Genomic DNA, 21,472 nt, shown 5'->3' on the forward strand with positions numbered 1-21,472 from the left:
CAAGTTGAGGAAATTCCCCTCTATTTCTAGTTTGCTAAGAGTTTTTTTTTTTTCCTTATCATGAATGTGTGTTTCATTGTGTCAAAAACTCTTTCCTCATCTATTGATATGGTTAAGTGATTTTTCTTCTTTGGCTTTTTGATGTGATGGATTACTTTAATGGATTTTCTTTTTTCTTTTAAAATATTTACTTATTTTATTTGGCTGCATTGGGTCTTAGTTGTGGCTCCCAGGATCTTTTCTCTTGTGGTGCGCAGGTTTCTCTAGTTGTGGCACATGGGCTTCTCTCTAGTTGTGGTGCACAGGCTCCAGAGTGCATGGGCTCAGTAGTTGCAGCATGTGAGCTCAGTAGTTGTGGCATGCGGGCTCTAGAGTGTGCAGGCTCAGTAGTTGCAGCAGGTGGGCTTAGTTGCCCTACAGCATGTGGGCTCTTAATTCCCCAACCGGGGATCGAACCTGCATCCACTGCATTGGAAGGCAAATTCTTAACCACTTAACCACCAGGGAAGTTCCAGCATCCATGCATGATCTAGTTCCCTGACCAAGGATCGAACCTGGGCCCCCTGCATTGGCAGTGCACAGTCTTGCCCACTGGACCACCAGGGAAGTCCCTACATTAATTGATTTTCAGATGTTGAACCAGCTTTACACACCTGAGGTGAATCCCACATGGTCACGGTATATAATTCTTTTTATACATTGTTGGATTAGCTTTGCTAACATTTTGTTGAGGATTTTTGCACCTATGTTCATGAGTAATACTGGTCTGTAGTTTTCTTATAATGTCTTTGTCTAATTTTGATACTAGGGTAATAGTAATGCTGGCCTCATAGATTGAGTTAGGAAGTATTCCCTCTGCTTCCATACTCTGAAGAATTGGTATAATTTCTTCCTTGAATTTTTAGTAGAATTCACCGGTAAACCCATCTGGGCCTAGTGCTTTCTGTTTTGGAGGGTTATTAATTGTTGATTCAATTTATTTAATTTACATAAGCTTATTCAGATTGTCTATTTCTTCTTGTATGACTTTTGGCAGATTGTGTCTTTCAAATAATTGGGTCATTTCATCTAGGTTATCAAGTTGTGGGCATAGAGTTGTTCATACGATTCCTTGATTATTCTTTAACATCCATGGGATCTGTAGTAATGTTGTCTCTTTCATTTCTGACATTAGTAATTTTGGTCCTCTTTCATTTTTACTTAGCCTGGTAAAGGCTTATCAATTTTATGTATCTTTCGGAAGAACCAGCTTATGGTTTTGTTGATTTTTTTTCTATTAATTAGCTATTTTTAATTGCATTGATTTCTGCTCGAATTTTTATAGTTTTTTTCTTCTGCTTACTTTGAATTTAATTTCCCTTCTCTTTCTAGTTTCCTAGGGTGAATGTTCGGATGATTGATTTTTAGATTTTTTTTTTGTAATATACACATTCAATGCTATTAATTTCCTTCTAATCACAGTTTTTGCTGTATCCCACACATTTTAATAAGTTGTGTTTTCATTTTTATTTAGCAAAATATTTAAATTTTTTTCCTGAATTTTCTTCTTTGACTTATGTATTATTTAGAAGTGTGTTGTTTAAAGTCCAAGTATTTGGGGCTTTTCCAGTTATCTCTGTGTTATTGATTTCCAGTTTAATTCCACTGTGGTCTCAGAGCAGACATTGTATGATTTCTATTCTCTTAAATTTGTGAATGTGTGTTTTATGGCCCAGAATGTGGTCTATCTTGGTGAATGTTTCATGTGAACTTGAGAAAATTCTGCTGTTGTTGGATGAAATAGTCTATAGATGCAAATTATATCTAGTTGATTGATGGTCCTGTTGAATTCAACTGTGTACTTACTGATTTTTTACCTGCTGGATGTATTTCTGATAGAGGGGTGTTGATGTCTCTAACTATAATAGTGGGTTCATCTGTTTCTCCTTGCAGTTCTGTCATTTTTTGCTTCCCATGTTTTGACACTCTATTGTTAGGAGCCTATACATTAGAGATTGCTTTTTTTAAAGATTTATCTTATTATTTATTTATTATTTATTTATTTTTTACTGTATTGGGTCTTCGTTGCTGTGCATGGGCTTTTCTTTAGTTGTGGTGAATGGGGGCTAGTTTTTGTTGCAGTGCGTGGGTTTCTCATTGTGGTGGCTTCTCTTGTTGTGGAGCACGGGCTCTAGGTGCCCAGGCTTCAGTAGTTGTGGCACATGGGCTCCGTGGTTGTGGCTCATGGGCTTAGTTGCTCCGTGGCATGTGGGATTTTCCCGGCCCAAGGATCGAACCCGTGTCTCCTGCATTGGCAGGCAGATTCTTAACCACTGCACCACCAGGGAAGCCCTAGAGATTTTTTAAAATAAATTTTTGTATTTATTTATTTACTTATTTATTTATTGGCTGTGTTGGGTCTTCATTGCTGTGCATGGGCTTTCTCTAGTTGCAGAGAGTGGGGGCTACTCTTCATTGTGGTACGCAGGCTCCTCGTTGTGGTGGCTTCTCTTGTTGCGGAGCACGGGCTCTAGGTGCGTGGGCTTCAGTAGTTGTGGCAGATGGGCTCAATAGTTGTGGCTCACGGGCTCTAGAGCACAGGGTCTATAGTTGTGGCACACAGGCTTAGTTGCTCCCTGGCATGTGGTATCTTCGTGGGTCAGGGATCGAACCTGTGTCCCCTGCATTGGCAGGCGGATTCTTACCCACTGCGCCCCCTAGGAAGTCCCTGATGTTTAAATTCTAAAGTGATTATTAGTATATTCGGATTAATAGCTACCATATTTGTTACTGTTTGGTATTCATTGCCTTTGTTCTTGATTCCTACTTTTGTCTTTTTTTCTCCTTTTCTTCCTTTTGTGGTTTTAACTGAGCATTTTATGTGATTCCATTTTCCATATCAGTTATAATTCCTTTTTTATTCTTTTTAGTGGTTACCTCAGAGTTTGCAATATATATTTACAGCTAATGAATTCCACTTTCAAATAACACTATACCACTTCATGGGTAGTGCAAGTACCTTATAATAACAAATTAATCCTGTTTCCCCCTTCCTGTCCCTTGTATCATTGCTGTCATTCCTTTCACTTATAAGTAAGCATGTGCACACACACACACCACACACACACACACACACTGAACACACTGTTACTATTATGATTTTGAACAGTTATCTGTTAGCGCAATTAAGAATAATAGAAATAAAAGGTTTTATTATACCTTCACTTGTTCCTTCTCTGTTGCTCTTCCTTTCTTTATGTAAATGAAAGTTTTTGACCTATACAATTTTCCTTCTCTCTAAAGAACTTTTAGCATTTCTTTCAAGGCAAGTCTACTAGCAACAAACTTACTCATTTTTTGTTTGCTGGAGAAAGTCTTTTTTTCTTCTTTACTTTTGAAGGATAATTTCACAGCAGACAGAATTCTAGGTTGGTGGTTTTTTTCTCTCAGCATTTTAAATATTTCTCCCTGCTCTCTTCTTACTTGCATGGTTTCTTAGAGAAGTCAGATGTATTTCTTATCTTTGCTCCTCTATGAGGTACTTAAAAAGTAAGGTATTTTTTCTTCTGGCTTCTTTTAAGATTTTTTCCCTTTATCTTTGATTTTTTACATTCTGAATATAATATGTCTCGGTGTATTTTTTTTTTTTAAACCAGGGACTTATTTATCCCACTTGGTGTCCTCTGAACTTCCTGGATCTGTGATTTGATGTCTGACATTAATTTGGGGAAATTCTCAGTCACTTAGGATTCATATATTTCTTCTGTTTCTTTCTCTCATTTTTCTCCTTCTGGTATGCCCAGTAAGCGTATGTTGTACATTTTGTAGTTGTTCTACAGTCCTTGGGTATTCTGTTCTGTTTTGTTTTTGTTTTTTTTCCTTCAGTCTTTTTTCTCTTTACTTTTCTTTTTTTTTTTTTTTATTTATTTATTTATTTTATTTTATTTTTTTGGGGGGTACACCAGGTTCAATCAACTGTTTTTATACACATATCCCCATATTCCCTCCCTTCCTTGACGCCCCCACCTCGATTCCCCCCCACCCTCCCTGCCCCAGTCCTCTAAGGCATCTTCCATCCTCGAGTTGGACTCCCTTTGTTATACAACAACTTCCCACTGACTATTTTACAGTTGGTAGTATATATATGTCTGTACTACTCTCCCGCTTCTTCTCAGTTTCCCCTTCACCCCCCGCCCCCTCCCATACCTCGAGTTCTCCAGTCCATTCCCTGTATCTGCTTCCCTGTTCTTGTCACTGAGTTCATCAGTACCATTTTTAGATTCTGCACATGTGAGTTAGCATGCAATATCTGTCTTTCTCTTTCTGACTCACTTCACTCTGCACGACAGACTGTAGCTCCATCCACCTCATTACATATAGCTCCATCTCATCCCTTTTTATAGCTGAGTAATATTCCATTGCACATATATGCCACATCTTTTGTATCCATCCACCTGTCGATGGGCACCCAGGCTGCCTCCATGTCCTGGCCACCGCAAAGAGTGCTGCAATAAACATTATGGTACAAGTTTCTCTTTACTTTTCAATTTTGGAAGTTTCTATTGAAATAGCCTCAAGCTCAGTGACTCTTTCCTCAGGCATGTCCGGTCTACTAAGGAGCCCATCCGTGGCATTCCTCATCTCTGTTACAGTGTCTTTGATCTCTGGCATTTCTTTCTGATTCAGTCTCATAACTCCCATCTCTCTGTTTACATTACCCATCTGTTCTTGCATGCTGTCTACCTCATCCTTTGGGACCCTTAGCATAGTAACCACAGTTGCCTTAAATTCCCAGTCTGATAATCCCATCATCTCTGCCATCTCTGAGTCTGGTTTTGGTGCATGTTCTGTCTCTTTAAGACCAGTGGTTTTTTTTTTTTTTGCATTTTGATATGCCTTATAATTTTTTCTTATTAGCAAGACATGATATACTGGGTAAAACGAACTGCAATAAATAGGCCTTTCGTAATGCAGGGTAAGGTGTTGGGGGAAGAAAGCATTTGGTAGTCCCATGGTGAGGTCTCAGTCTCATACCCCTGGACTGTGAATTTCACAAGTGCTTCTCAGCCTCTCCCCCCTCACCCCACCCCCAGCTCGGATGGGAAAGTGTGGCGAGAGAGGGCTGGAGCTGTGCGTTTCCCTTTCTCCAAGTTGCTTATGCTCTGGAAACTCCCCAATAGTCTAGACTCTGGTAAAATAGTTTATGTTGAGGGCAGGGCTTGTTGAGAAGAGCAGAATGCTCTGGTACGTTTCAAAATGGCTGTTTTTTCCTTTACTTACACCAGAGGCTGGAGAGGGTTTTTCTCCAGTATTCACCAGGAGAACGTTGTTAAGTCCCTGGAGGTGAGACTCGTGAAAGTGTCAGCACCTCTCCGTGTCCCCCTGGCGGTTTTACCTCTCAGCCATGTGCACACAGGCCTCCAGCCGTGTGTCCACTACAGTTCCGGTTTTCCTGCCCCAGCGCTGCTTCCTGTAGAGGCTTCGGCTCTGGGTGGTGATTCTATGTATTGGGCTGGCTGGCTGTCCAAATTTGCTGGGGAAGCAGTTTGCCTTGAGATCTCACGTCTCTGATCAATCTAAGAAGGGATGTTTTTTCAGTTTTTCAACCTTTTGCTTGTTGTTAGGACAAACTGGTACCTCCCAAGCTCCTTACAGCTGCACCAGAAACTAGAAGTCTCACCTGGATTTTTGCTATAGCCTCGTAACTAGTTTCTCCCTTCTGCCCTCATTTAAACATAGCAGGTCAAATGAAACTTTAACATGTAAATTAGATTATGTTACTTTCCTGTTCAGAACCCTCCGGTGGCTCCCCATCTCCATCAGAGTAAAAGCCAACGTACCGTACCTGTCGGCTCTGGGTATCTGCCCTGTCTGCAACACTCTGCCCTAATCTCCATCTTCTCTCCAGCTACAAGGTCTTCTCCAGCCATGCTGGCTGCCTTGTTGTTCCCGGAACTTTCCAGGTGTGCTCTCACCACCAGACCATTGCACTTGCTGTTCCCTCTGCTTGGAACAGTCTTCCCCCGGACCTCTGCCTAGCACAGTCCTTTGCTTCTCTCAACTCTTGGTTCAGATGTCACCATCACATCGTGTCACCATTGGGTTGTCACCTAATCACCCTATAGGTTATAGTAACTCCTCCCCAATCACCCCAATGGCTTCCTTCTCTGCTTTATTTTTTCCATAGCATTTATCACTATCTGATATACCATATATTTTACCTTTTTTTTTTTTTTTTTTGGTTGTTTATCTACTTTCTTTTCCCACCAGAAGATAAAGGCCGTGAGGGCAGCAGGGGTTTGTCATCTAGATTGTTTACTGTTGTATCATCTGTGCCTAAAATAATACCTGGCATGTAATAAGTCCTCAATAAATATTTGTTTAGTGGGCTATTACTGCACTCATACAGATGAGGCAAGGGATGGGACTAGAGTTCAAACTCAGGGCTTCCTGACTCGAAGCGCGTGTTCTGAATGACTGTGCTACATTGCCTGTGTGTTGAATATTGACTATCTGATGCGTTCTTCCAAATGGCTATTTCCTACACTCTGGCAGTTTTCTATTTCTTGGCTCTCGCTGGAGTTGATTTTTCTGAGTTAGTAAGAACTCTCTATGAACTGCATCCGAATATTTCTTCAAGATCATTGCATTGCAAAACAGGCTGGAACAAGACTGCCCACTGCGTTACCTGCAGAGCTCTCTCCTTCATCTCGCTTCACTGCAGCCTGTCTGCCAGCTAAGGTCAGAACCGCACTGCTTCTGGCCAAATGCAATCTCAGGTTAAGTAGATGATATGATGTAGTATGCAAAGTAAATTAGAAAAACCCAAATAACCAATAACAGTCCCTCAGGTTTGCATGTTTAACAGCCTTTGAAGTGCCTTCAAGTACACTATCTATTTTGATGCTTGCAACGACCTGCTGGATAGGTCCTTTCCTACCCCATGGTTTAGGTGAAGAAACAGAGGTCACAATTAGTAGCAGCGGTGGGACTAGAATACGGGTCTTTTGATCCCAAAGCCCAAATTCTCCTCAGACTGAGCTTCCTTCCATTGATTTCAATCCTGTCTATCACCAGCTTTCGTTTATAGTTCTGCCCACTTTTTATACACAGTACGCGGAATCTTGGTAGATAAATAAGCTGTGTACGTGGGAACAGACTGGGGGTGTTCTGAGCACATGTAATCTTTGGCTATCCAACATTCTGCTCCCTCCTTTGGGTAAGAGCCCCAATTTCTGTTTTGGACAATTGTTTTTGCCCCATCGGTCGCAGTCTCAGTTGGGTTGTCAATCGAGGTGGCAAAGGAAAGGGCATTTTACTCAGGCCAAGCCAATCAGATTCAAGGACTTGGGATCTTAACCAAGGTAGCAGCAGGAAGGACAGCATAGCGTTGTGCAAGGAGCCGCGCTCTAACACGACGGTTGATGAGCTCCTACTCCAGGAGGTCGTGACTGTCCCTGTTCCCAAACGCCTCCAGCCTCATCCTCAGCTGTCTCTTGATTCTGTGAACTGGCCTCATCCTCCCAATACATCCCCTTGCTTAAGTTAGCCAAACTTTGTTTCTATTGCTTGCAACCAAAGACCCCCGCCTGGAGTCGGGAAGAATCATGGGAAGGCTGGCCTCCTTCAGCAGGACTGGAGCCCTTTTCTGTCAAGAGGAGCTGGGTGAGTGAGTGGCCTCTGGTCCTCTTCTTGGTCAGTGGGTCAGTGTGTGCCGGCCTGCTGCCTTTTCCCTTGGGACCTCACAACCTGCATGGATGTGGGACCTGGTAAGGCTCTTAAGAAAATGAAGGGTCAGGCTGAGGAGGATGTGAGTGGAAGGGGACCTGGGGATACCCCTGGGGACTTGGGAAGGAGAGAACAAGGAGACTCGGGGTGTCTTTACATAGCTGCAGGAGGCGCCCAGGCAGGGAAGAATGAGATCCAGCTTGGAAAACAAGTCTTGCTTTGCTAAGCAAGTTTTGTGAAAGCTGGGCTTCAACGCCGCTCTCAGGCCTCAAGTCTCATATTTTAGATGAATGGCGAAGTTATTAGACAGTTATGGTGGAGTAGGGACTGGTGCTGATAGCTTAAAGGCAGGTTGGTGGCTGCAGCCTCACCGCACAGAGCGCAGAGACTTTCCCCCCAGGTGCGCCCTCTCCTCTTGCTGCTTCTCCGCTGGCTCCGACACCCACCGCACACGTCCTCTGCTGTGGTCGAAGTATCTGGATGTACCACTTCTATCTGATAATGGAGCGCTCGGAGCCCATGTGACTTGTAACTGGGTGGGTCTGACAGAACCCACCTTGCGATGCGCAGCTCTGACTGCAAGATCACTTAATGTCCCATAATCAGATGCTCTGTGTCTACCAGGGCTCAGTAGAACAGTGGTTGCTATGTTTTGAATGGGATATACCGTTCTCTGTTATAGATGGCATGGCCTTGCTCCAGAACCCCAGGGGCCTGGGTCGGGGTTCTTCCTGGGGCTTGCCGCAAACCCCACACAGTGTCTTCTCCCACCATAGATACCGCAGATACCACGGCGGCAACTGCGCCACAGCCTGCCCCTCCTGCAGGGTGCTTCCTTGCTCTGGGCCTCACGGAAAGCTGACAGTCTTCCTTGTCACTAAGTAAATGGGTCAGAACTATGTTCTTGAGCGTAGAACACGTTGTCTCCAGAACCTGAAAAGGTCTGCCGAGCTGTGGGAGGCAGCCTCGAAGATGGTCCCCAATGATCCCTGCGCCATGGGACTCACTCCCTGTGTGTTCTCCTCTCCTTCTTTGTGGACTAGACCTGGAGGCTTGCATATAGTGAATAGAAAATGGCAGATATGATGGGATGGCACTTCCAAGATTAGCGTACAAAATGGCTGTGAGTTCTGTCTTGGGAGACCCTCTGGTTCTATCTGTCTCTGTCTCTGATCACCAGCTGCTGTGTTGTAAGGACACTTAGGGTACACGGCGAGGTCCCAAGGCCTACCTGCGATTGCAGGAATGAGCTTAGAACGGATCTTCTATGGCCTACAAAAGCCATGAGATCTTGGAAAAGGATGCTCCAGCCTTAGCTGAACCTCAAGATGACTGCAGCCCTGACCAATATCTTGATTTCAGCCTCATGAGAGTCTCAGGGTCCCATTCTTTCCAATCAGATCTCTGACCTCAGCATAGCAGATCTGCTACAGTTGAGAATTCGATCTTCTTGTAATTAAGTTCTGGGCCTGGTCCTCTGCCCTCTGGTACAGGAGCTGAGAGTCACTTTACCTGCTACCTTATATAAGCGACCCTCAAGCTTTGACACTTTGCCTTATATTGGTGATTAATCATTCTGGGCCTTTCGTTGTCTTTCTTCAATGAATCAATCCTCCGCCCTTCCCCTTGCCTCCAGCAACAGCCACCTCATTCTACAGTCTTTAAAACAGTTCTTAGTGGGGGGCGGGGGGGGGAGGGGAATGAACTGGGAGATTGGGATTGCCATATATACATTACTAATAAGAAAAAAATCAAATTGTATACTTTAAATATATGCAGTTTATTGTATGTCAACTGTATCTCAATAAAAGTTCTTAAAGAAAACAAACAAACAAAAAAGCAGTTCTTACCAGAACCTCTCAAATGCTTAATAAGCTGCACCCCTAGGGCATTAATGTCCAACTGTGTCCCATCCCAGGTCATCACCAGTAAAAATTTTATCAGTTGCACCCTAACCACATTCCTGATACTCTCAGGGTCGACCTACCTTTAGTAATGAGGTCCTCAGTGCCAGTCAACCAGCAAGTCATCCTGCTCCAAAATCTCATTTTTCAGACTGCTTTCTTACTTTCTTAGACCAACCATTGTAGGTCAGGTTTCCTGTGAAACACTCTGCAGCAGAGATTTGCATGCATGTAATCTATGGAGGAGTCATTTGGGAACAACGCCTGTGAGGGGAGGAAAAGAAGCTGGATTGGGCAGAGAGAGAACCTGGGCTCTGATGCAGCCACAACAGAGGCCTCAGTGAACTTTATGGGGAGATCAGAAGCTGGAATGGTCCTTTATTTATTTATTTAATTTGTTTTTGGCTGTGTTGCATCTTTGTTGCTGCACGCGGGCTTTCTCTAGTTACAGAGAGCAACTTCTCTTGTTGCAGAGCATGGGCTTTAGGCACGTGGGCTTCAGTAGTTGCAGCAGGTAAGCTCAGTAGCTGTGGCACACAGAACTGGTTGCTCTGTGGCACGTAGGATCTCCCTGGACTAGGGATCGAGCTGGTGTTCCCTGCATTGGCAGGCAGACTCTTAACCCCTGTGCCACCAGGGAAGTCCCCTAGAATGGCTGTTTAGAGTTGTCCCATTAAGGCAAAGAGGCCAGGCTTTTGTACCCACTGTTGATCCGTCACTGGATGCAGGCTGCCCCAGAGGGAGGGCATCATCTTGGCTGGTGCAGCTTCGTTTGGTCGAGGGCAATTCCTGGAAGGGACTCTGTGAGCTGCCGGCAGCCAACACTCTCACCGCTGGGAGAGCACGCATCTCAGTCTCGAAGGGGGGCGTGTAGTGCGTCAATCACCGCAACCCCTGCAGAGGGTGCCGTTTCCAGCCCTCTTTTACAGGTGAGCAAAACTGAGGCACAGCCGGGAACTCAGCGCCGGAACCCATGCTCTGTGCCTTTTTTGAAGGCGGAAGAGGGAGAGAATCCTTCTCCCATTCCTGGGATCATGGCCAAGTCAAGGAACAAGTTAGAAACACAAAATCAGCCTTTGATATTCACCAATCTACTCTCACCTTCTTAGAGTGTCTTCCCCAGGCTTAGAAGTCACGAGAAGAGCATTCCAGGCTTGGGAGTGGAGGAAACGGTATTGCCTTGGTGGGCGTAGGCATGACCAGTATGGAGCAATTAACAGGCTAATTTGGTTGCAAAAAAAAGTTTATAAAGGCAGATAGGGAGAGATAAAGTGGGAGAGCAAGGCTAAAGTCTAGGAGAGAGGTCTTGATAGTCAAGCTAAGGAATCTGTACATAGTGGCAAAGAAGTGGCGGGCTCTGAGCCGAGGGGGTGGGTGAGGATGATGTGTGCGAAGGGTTGTTTGAGGAAGATTTAATGTGTCCCCGGGGGCCAAGAATGAACTGGCAGAAACAATGACTAGAGGCAGGGAGATCTGTTAGGAGGCTGTTGCAACAGTCCAAGAGGGCAGAGGAAGCGGAGAGAAACAGAGAGAGAATGGAAAAGAAAGAATGGTGGGACAGGCATTATGAAGGCAGAACATCAGGAATCTGTGTATATTCAAGACAATCGTCTTAGAAGGTATCAGCAGCAGGACATCAAGGGTGCTAATTAGGCAAAGGGTCCTATAGCAAAACTCCATAAAAGTGAAACCTCTCAAGGGCTTTCCATGGAAAAGGCCACAGATACTGTTTTGCAACAGTAAAAGTCTGAGTACCCACATGGCAACCAACCATGTGGAGGCACATAGAGGCACGTGGGCATATGAGTGTGTATTTGTCGATCTGGGTAAAGGTTTTACTTAACAGCACTGAGAGGTTGCTTTCTGTGTGCCAGGCGCTGTCCTCTTTATGAATATCTATGCACTGAACCACTTGTTGTCATTACAGTTCTGTGAGGTTGGTGCTACTGTTATCTCCATTTACAGATGATAACACTGAGGAACAGGGAGGCTGAGTAATTTGCCCAAGCTTACCCAGTAAGTGGGGGAATCTGGCTTCAAACCCAGACAATGCCTCCACATCCCATTATGTTAACCACTATATTCTACTCATGGCACTGTGATTAACTATGATAAAAATTAAAGTGGGGGATAAAAAAGGTAATCACCAACTTACTGATATGCCCAACTGGGCTTTAAAAATTCCCGAGATTTCCCATTTTTATTTAAAGCCGACTGCTTCCCTGCTTCTATCCTGTGAACTCATCTTACCTTCTCCCTCAGATCTCCAATTCATAAACACCTTCGGGGAAGCCATGCCCATCACTGTGCCTCGGGTTAGATCGTGAGTTAGAACAGCCTGAAATAGTCTCAGGTATCAGCAGTGACAGAAATGGTATAGTATCCTTAGCTTAATTGCAATAGTCATTTCTTCTTTCATTAAGTGCTTCATTCATTGTACAAGAAACAACGATCCAATACGTACTTCGCACAGGCACTGGGCTGAAGATTAGAAACGTGAAGATGAATAAGGCTTGGCCCCTACCCTTGAGGGGCCATAGTCTTCTTCTATTGTCTCCCCAAGACCCCTAACCCAGAATTCTAAGAGCAACCAACAGTCAGGGATGCAGAGGAACATTCCACGCCTGTTGGAAGCACTTAGGAAGTGAGAGTTTGCTGGATGAGTATAAGGAAACTGGAGCAGTTATTTCGTAAGAGGAAATGATAGCCAATTCAACACCTTGTCTGGATACCCTTCTTTTCAGCCTGATAAAATGCTTATCAGCTGTTTTTTCAGTGTCTTGGAAGATCAGGGGCCCTATTTTACTGATATTTTCATATAGGAATGGCTTGCCCCATGTGGGTAGAATTCTCTGTCCTCCAATTTCATCAACTTCATTTCCATCTTTTTTTTTTTTCATTTTATTTATTTTTTTGGGGGGGGGTACACCAAGTTCAATCAACTGTTTTTATACACATATCCCCGTATTCCCTCCTTTCCTTGACTCCCCCCACCTCGAGTCCCCCCCACCCTCCCCGCCCCAGTCCTCTAAGGCATCTTCCATCCTCGAGTTGGACTCCCTTTGTTATACAACTTCCCACTGAGTATCTATTTTACAGTTGGTAGTATATATATGTGTGTGCTACTCTCTCGCTTCGTCTCAGCTTCCCCTTCACCCCCCGCCCCCTCCCAAACCTCGAGTTCTCTAGTCCAGTCTCTGCATCTGCATCCTTGTTCTTGTCACTGAGTTCATCAGTACCATTTTTAGATTCTGTATTTGTGAGTTAGCATACAATATTTGTCTTTCTCTTTCTGACTTACTTCACTCTGTATGACAGACTGTAGTTCTATCCACCTCATTACATATAGCTCCATCTCATCCCTTTTTATAGCTGAGTAATATTCCATCGTGTATATATGCCACATCTTCTTTATCCATTCATCTGTTGATGGGCATTTAGGTTGCTTCCATGTCCTGGCTATTGCAAATAGTGCTGCAATAAACATGATGGTACAAGTTTCTTTTGGGATTATGGTTTTCTTTGGGTATATGCCCAGGAGTGGGATGACTGGATCATATGGTAGTTCTATTTGTAGTTTTTTAAGGAACCTCCAAATTGTTTTCCATAGTGGCTGTACCAACTTACAGTCCCACCAACAGTGCAGGAGAGTTCCCTTTTCTCCACACCCTCTCCAACATTTGTTGTTTCCAGATTTTGTGATGATGGCCATTCTGATTGGTGTGAGGTGATCCCTCATTGTGGCTTTGACTTGCATTTCTCTGATGATTAGTGATGTTGAGCATCTTTTCATGTGTTTGTTGGCCATCTGTGTGTCTTCTTTGGAGAAATCATTTCTATCTTTTAAAAAATATTTGAGAGATAAAAGAATATATACAATGTATATTTAAGTACAAAGCAAAATAATAAAATGAACATTTGTAAACCACCCAACTTAATAACGTTTCCAATTCTGTTAGCTGCTGTGATCTTCCCAGTACAGCCCTCTGCCTAATGAGAGTGAACTTCAGTCCTGAATTTAGTTTTATTTATTTATTTATTTAAGCTCTTTATTGGAAAATATTTGCTTTACACTCTTGTGCCAGTTGTTGAGGTACACCAAAGTGAATCAGCTGTAGTTATACATATATCCCCATATCCCCTCCCTCCCACGACTCCCTTCCCCCCTCCCTGTCCTGGCCCTCTAAGGCATAACCCATCATCAAGTTGATCTCCCTTTGTTATACAGCAACTTCCCATGAGCTATCTATTTCACAGTTGGTAGTGTAAATATGTCTATGCTACTCTCTCACTTTGTCCCAACTTCCTCTTCGCCCCCCACCCCCCCAACCCCGTGTCCTCAAGTCCATTCTCTACATCTGCATCTCCACTCTTGCCCTGTCACTGGGTTCATCAGTACCATTTCTTCAGATTCCATATATATGAGTTAGCGTACTGTATTTGTTTTTCTCTTTCTGGCTTACTTCACTCTGTATGACAGTCTCTAGGTCTATCCACCTCATTACATATAGCTCCATCTCATTCCTTTTTATGGCTGAGTAATATTCCATTGTATATATGTGCCACATCTTCTTTATCCATTCATCTGTTGATGGGCATTTAGGTTGCTTCCATGTCCTGGCTGTTGTAAATAGTGCTGCAATGAACATTATGGTACATGTTTCTTTTGGGATTATGGTTTTCTCTGGGTATATGCCCAGAGTGTGATTACTGGGTCATATGGTAGTTCCATTTCTAGTTTTTTAAGGAATCTACAAACTGTTTTCCATAGTGGCTGTACCAACTTATATTCCCACCAACAGTGCAGGAAAGTTCCCTTTTCTCCACACCCTCTCCAACATTTATTGTTTCTAGATGTTTTGATGATGGCCATTCTGACCAGTGTGAGGTGATCCCTCATTGTGGCTTTGACTTGCATTTCCCTAATGATTAGTGATGTTGAGCATCTTTTCATGTGTTTGTTAGCCATCTGCATGTCTTCTTTGGAGAAATGTCCGTTTAGGTCTTCTGCCCATTTGTGGATTGGGTTATTTGCTTTTTTGGGATTAAGCTGCATGAGCTGCTTATATATTTTGGAGATTAATCCTTTGTCCATTGCTTCGTTGGCAAGTATTTTCTCCCATTCTGAGGGTTGTCTTCTTGTCTTGTTTATGGTTTCTTTTGCTGTGCAAAAGCTTTTAAGTTTCATTAGGGCCCATTTGTTTATTCTTGATTTTATTTCCATTCTTCTAGCAGGTGGGTCAAAAAGGATCTTGCTCTGATGGATGTCATAGAGTGTTCTGCCTATGTTTTCCTCTAGGAGTTTTATAGTGTCTGGCCTTACATGTAGGTCTTTAATCCATTTGGACTTTATTTTTGTGTATGGTGTTAGGAAGTGTTCTAATTTCATTCTTTTGCATGTAGCTGTCCAATTTTCCCAGCCACTTATTGAAGAGGCTTTTTTCCATTGTATATTCGTGCCTCCTTTGTCAAAGATAAGGTGCCCATATGTGCTTGGGTTTACCTCTGAGTTCTCTGTTCTGTTCCATTGATCTACCTTTCTATTTTTGTGCCAGTACCATACTGTCTTGATCACTGTAGCCTTGTAGTATAGCCTGAAGTCAGGAAGCCTGATTCCACAAACTCCATCTTTCCTTCTCAAGATTGCTTTGGCTGTTCGGTGTCTTTTGTGTTTCCATATAAATCATAAGATTTCTTGTTCTAGTTCTGTGAAAAAGGCCATTGGTGATTTGATAGGGATTGTGTTGAATCTGTAAATTGCTTTGGGTAAGACAGTCATTTTCACAATATTGATTCTTCCAATCCAAGAACATGGTATGTCCCTCTATCTGTTTGTGTCGTCTTTGATTTCTTTCATCAGTGTCTTATAGTTTTCTGCATACAGGTCTTTTGCCTCCTTAGACAGGTTTATTTCTAGGTATTTTATCCTTTTTGTTGCAGTGGTAAATGGGAGAGTTTCCTTAATTTCTCTTTCTGCTCTTTCATTGTTAGTGTATAGGAATGCAAGAGATTTCTGTGCATTAATTTTGTATCCTGCTACTTTACTAAATTCATCAATTAGTGCTAGCACTTTTCTGGTAGTGTCTTTAGGGTTTTCTATGTATAACATCATGTCATCTGCAAAGAGTGACAATTTTACTTCTTCTTTTCCAATTTGGATTCCTTTTATTACATTTTCTTCTCTGATTGCTGTGGCTGAAACTTCCAAAACTATGTTGAATAATAATGGTGAGAGTGGACACCCCTGTCTTGTTCCTGTCCTTAGAGGGAATGCTTTCAGTTTTTCACCATTTAGAACAATGTTGGCTGTTGGTTTGTCATATGTGGCTATTATTATGTTGAGGTAATGTTCTTCTAAACCCATTTTCTGGAGAGTTTTTATCATAAATGGATGTTGAATTTTGTCAAAAGCTTTTTCTGCATCCATTGAGATGATCATATGGTTTTTATCCTTCAATTTGTTAATATGATGTAGCACACTGATTGATTTGTGTATATTGAAGAATCCTTGCATTCCAGGGATAAACCCCACTTGATCATGGTGTATGATCCTTTTAATGTGCTGTTGGATTCTGTTAGCTAGTATTTTGTTGAGGATTTTTGCATCTATATTCATCAGTGATATTGGTCTGTAATTTTCTTTTTTTGTGACATCTTTGCCTGGTTTTGGTATCAGGGTGATGGTGGCCTCATAGAATGAGTTTGGGAGTGTTCCTCCTTCTGCTATATTTTGGAGGAGTTTGAGAAGGATGGGTGTTAGCTCTTCTCGAAATGTTTGATAGAATTCACCTGTGAAGCCATTTGGCCTTGGGCTTTTGTTTGCTGGGAGATTTTTAATCACAGCCTCAATTTCCATACTTGTGATTGGTCTGTTCATATTTTCTATTTCTTCCTGGTTCAGTCTTGGAGGATTGTACTTTTCTAAGAATTTATCCATTTCTTCCAGGTTATCCAATTTATTGGCATATAGTTTCTTGCAGTAGTCTCTCATGATCTTTTGTATTTCTGCCGTGTCTGTTGTTACTTCTCCTTTTTCATTTCTAATTCTGTTGATTTGCATCTTCTCCCTTTTTTTCTTGATGAGTCTGGCTAATGGTTTATCAATTTTGTTTATCTTCTCAAAGAACCAGCTTTTAGTTTTATTGATCTTTGCTATTGTTTCCTTTATTTCTTTATTTTTTTAAAATTAATTAATTAATTAATTTTATTGGCTGTGTTGGGTCTTTTTGCTGTGTGTGGGCTTTCCTTTAGTTGTGGTGAGTGGGGGCTGCTCTTTGTTGTGGTGTGCAGGCTCCTCATTTCCGTGCCTTCTCTTGTTGCGGAGCACGGCTTCTAGGTGTGTGGGCTTTAGTAGTTGCAGCACATGGGCTCAATAGTTGTGGCTCACGGGCTTAGTTGCTCCGCGGCATGTGGGATCTTCCTGGATCAGGGATTGAACCCGTGTCCCCTGCATTGGCAGGCAGATTCTCAACCACTGCACCACCTAGGAAGCCCTCCTTCATTTCTTTTTCATTTATTTCTGATCTGATCTTTATGATTTCTTTCCTTCTGCTCACTTTGGGGTTTCTTTGTTCTTCTTTCTCTAATTGTTTTAGGTGTAAGGTTAGGTTGTTTATTCAATATTTTTCTTGTTTCTTGAGGTAAGACTGTGTTGCTATAAACGTCCCTCTTAGAACTGCTTTTGCTGCATCCCATAGGTTTTGGGTCATTGTGTTTTCATTGTCATTTGTTTCTAGGCATTTTTTGATTTCCTCTTTGATTTTTTTAGTGATTTCTTGGTTGTTTAATAACATATTGTTTAGCCTCCATGTGGTTGTATTTTTTTACAGTTTTTTTCCTGTAATTGATATCTAGTCTCATGGCATTGTGGTCAGAGAAAATGCTTGATATGATTTCAATTCTTTTGAATTTACCAAGGCTTGATTTGTGACTCAAGATGTGATCTATCCTGGATAATGTTCCGTGTGCACTTGAGAAGAAAGTGTAGTCTGTAGTTTTTGGATGGAATGTCCTATAAATATCAATTAAGTTGAGATGGTCTAATGTGTCATTTAAAGCTTGTGTATCCTTATTTATTTTCTGTTTGGATGATCTGTCCATTGATGTAAGTGGGGTGTTAAAGTCTCCTACTATTATTGTGTTACTGTCATTTTCCCCTTTTATGGCTGTTAGCATTTGCCTTATGTGTTGAGGTGCTCCTATGTTGGGGGCATAGATATTTACAGTTGTTATATCTTCTTCTTGGATTGATCCCTTGATCATCATGTAGTGTCCTTCCTTGTCTCTTGTAATAGTCTTTACTTTCAAGTCTAATGTGTCTGATATGCGTATTGCTACTCCAGCTTCTTTTGACTTCCATTTGCATGGAATATCTTTTTCCATCCCTTTACTTTCAGTCTATATGTGTCCCTTGGTCTGAAGTGGGTTTCTTGTAGACAGCATATGTAAGGGTCTTGTTTTTGTATCCATTCAACCAGTCTGTGTCTTTTGGTTGGAGCATTTAATCCATTTACATTTAAGGTGATTATTGACATGTGTGTTCCTATTACCATTTTCTGAATTGTTTTGGGTTTGTTTTTGTAGGTCTTTTCTTTCTCTTGTGTTTCCTGCTTAGAAAATTTCCTTTAGCACTTGTTGTAAGGCTGACTTGGTGGTGCTGAATTCTCTTAACTTTTGCCTGTCTGTAAAGGTTTTGATTTCTCCATTGAATCTGAATGAGATTCTTGCTGGGCAGAGTATTCTTGGCTGTAGGTTTTTCTCTCTCAGGACTTTCAGTATATCCTGCCACTCCCTTCTGGCCTGCAGAGTTTCTGCAGAAAGATCAGCTGTTATCCTTATGGGTTTTCCCTTATATGTTATTTGTTGCTTTTCTCTTGCTGCTTTTAAAATGTTTTCTTTGCATTTAATTTTTGTTAGTTTGATTAATATGTGCCTCAGTGTATTTCTCCGTGGGTTTATTCTGTACAGGACTCTCTGTGCTTCTTGGACTTGATTAATTACTTCCTTTCCCATGTTGGGGAAGTTTTCCACTATAACCTCTTCAAATATTTTCTCAGACCCTTTCTTTTCTTCTTCTTCTTCTGGGATGCCTATGATTCGAATGTTGGTGCACTTAATGTTGTCACCAAGGTCTCTGAGACTGTCTTCCATTCTTTTTATTCTTTTTTCTTTTTCTTGCTCTGTGGCAGTTATTTCCCCCATTCTATCTTCCAACTCACTTATTGGTTCTTCTGCCTCAGTTATTCTGCTGTTTATAGCATCTGGAGTATTTTTAATTTCGATTATTTTGTTACCTGTTACTGTTTGTTTGCTCTTTAATTCTTCTGAGTTCTTATTAACTGTTTCTTGTGTTTTCTCTATTTTGTTATCGAGATTTTGGGTCATCTTTACTATTATTACTCTGAATTCTTTTTCAGGCAGTTTTCCTATTTCCTCTTCATTTATTTGGTCTTGTGTATTTTTACCTTGTTCCTTCATCTGTGACATATTTTTTTGTCGTCTCATTTTCCCCCTGCTTTGGATGGGTGGGATTGTGTTCCTACCCCACTGGGTGTTTGGCCTGAGGTTTCAAGCACTGGAGTTTGTAGGCTGTTGAGCATAGCTGGGTCTTGGTATTGACTTGAGAACCTCTGGGAGACCTCACTCTGAAGACTATTCCCTGGGAACTGGGTTTCCCTGTTAGTCCAATGTTTTGGACTCAGAGCTCCCACCTCAGGAGCTCAGGCCTGACACTGGGCTTGTGAATCAAGATCCCACAAGCCATGTGGAACATGGAAAAAGAAAAATAAATTTAAAAAAAAGTAGGAGAACAGCAGAACAATAGCAAGATAAAAAATACAGTACTAGGAAACTAACAGATGAGTTAGAAAAATTAAAAAAAAAAAGATGGAGCAACAACTGGAAGGTAAAACAACTGTAATAGCCTAAGTGAGGAGGTGGGAATAAAAAAAAAAAGAAAAAGAAAAAGAGAAGAAAAAAGAAAAAAAAAAAGCCAGAAAAGGCCTTGGCTGTGGGGATGGGGCTTAGACAAGGGCGGGGGTGGGGGGTGGGAAGTTAGGCAATGGGCAGAGCCTATGCTTAGAAAAGGCCCTGGGGGTGGTGGGGAATGGGGCTTAGGCCCAATAAGGCAGGGGGCCCAGGAATGCCTCTGGTCCTGGGAGCAAAGGACCCAGTGGGTCAAGGTACCCAGTGGGCTCCCTGGGCCCGAGTTGGTGGGAGAAATGCTAGGCACCTCCCCTAGTCCTCCAGTCTCAGAGGGTCGCTCCCCCTTGGATTCTCTTCTTCCTCACCCCCTCTCTCCTATTCCCCTAGAACCCTCACAGCTGCAGGGCGCACTGGAAGGCAGGAGACCAAACTCTGACACCCAGCAGGGCTAGGGTAACGCCTGCGGCACTTCCCCAGATCTCCCAGTCTGGTAGGGTCCCTGTCTGCCTCTCTTCCTCTCCCCCGCCCCCCACTTTCCTAGGTCCCAAGCAGCTGAGGTGGGGGCCGGGAGAGTGAAGGACCAGACCCGGGAGCCCAGTCGGCCTTCCTGGCCAAGAGGGCAGGCGAAACGCCCTCTTGCCTCCCCGTCCCCCAATCTCAAAGCCCCCACCCCCTCCCATCTACCTCTCCACCTGCTCACCCCTCCTCCCTCCTTCTCACACCCCCAGGACCCAGACAGCCCGGAGGGGGCCCTGGAGGGTGGAGGACCCCACTGGGGATCCCAGCAGGCTCCCAGGCTTGGGAGCTTAGCCGGTCTCCTGGCCTCCTGGGTGGGAGAAATCCAGCTGCAGTTTCTAGATCTCCCCAGCCCACAAGGGTCCCTCCAGACGGGAACCTCCCCCCTCACCCAGCCACCCCCCAGGGGCACCGGTCCCATCTGGCTTCTCCTTCCCCGCCCCCCTGACTTCCCCCAGGTCCTACCTGGTTGCTCTGGGGTTCCTGCTGTCTGCTTGGGCCTCAGGTCCCCCGCCAGCCTCCGGCAACTGTTCTATTTGTGGGGAGACGCGATCTCCGTGTCTTCCCATGCTGCCATCTTGACTCTGCCCCCCCATTGTCTATTTTTATTTATTTTTAATTTTAATTTTTTTTGGCTGCATTGGGTCTTCGTTGCTGCGCTCGGGCTTTCTCTAGTCATGATGAGTGAGGGCTACTCTTTGTTGTGCACTGGTTTCTCATTGCGGTGGCTTCTCTTGGTGTGGAGCATAGGCTCTGAGCATGTGGGCTTCAGTAGTTTTGGCGGTGGGCTCAGGAGTCGTGGTGCATGGGCTTAGTTGCTCTGTGGTGTGTGGGATCTTCCTGGACCAGGGATGGAGCCCGAGCTCCCTGCACTGGCAGGCAGTTTCTCATCCACTGTGCCACCAGGGAAGTCCCTGTCCTGAATTTCGTGTTTCATGTTCCCTTGATTTTTAGAGAAGTTCTATCCCTAAACAATATAGCATTTACTTTTGCTTGCTTTTTAAGCCTTTTAAAAATGGGTTTGTTCAGTATAGGATCCACTGTGACTTGCTTTGTCCACTCCACGTTGTGTTTCTAAGATTCAGCCACACTGCTCTGTGCAGCTGTACTTCATTTTCACAGCTGTTTATTAATTCATCCAATAAACATTGATTGTGCCCCAGAAATATTGTATTAGGTGAATATATCACAATTTATTCGTTTAGTTTATTCTATTGATGGATGTTGGGGTTGTTTTCCATTTCTTTTTTTTTTATGAATAATGCTACTGGGAATATCCTCTTACATGGCTCCTGACACACATGTGCAAGAATTTCTCAAGAGCACTGGCTTTCCTGCCGGGATTCATGATTTTTAGTGGGCTGTGAAATCAATTTAATAGATTCAACCAGAATTTTAAAAAATGTGAAAAAGAACAATAA

General features: G+C 43.1%; 1 non-coding gene across 1 annotated transcript; it reads right to left on the reverse strand.

Annotated features, from left to right (window-relative positions):
* Positions 1–533: 533 nt before the first annotated feature.
* Positions 534–606, reverse strand: TRNAG-GCC (transfer RNA glycine (anticodon GCC)). The gene has a single exon. It is a non-coding gene; the product is annotated as a tRNA-Gly (tRNA).
* Positions 607–21,472: the final 20,866 nt, after the last annotated feature.

Source organism: Hippopotamus amphibius, chromosome 9, assembly GCF_030028045.1.
Source record: "Hippopotamus amphibius kiboko isolate mHipAmp2 chromosome 9, mHipAmp2.hap2, whole genome shotgun sequence".
NCBI classification, from domain to species: Eukaryota; Metazoa; Chordata; class Mammalia; order Artiodactyla; family Hippopotamidae; genus Hippopotamus; species Hippopotamus amphibius.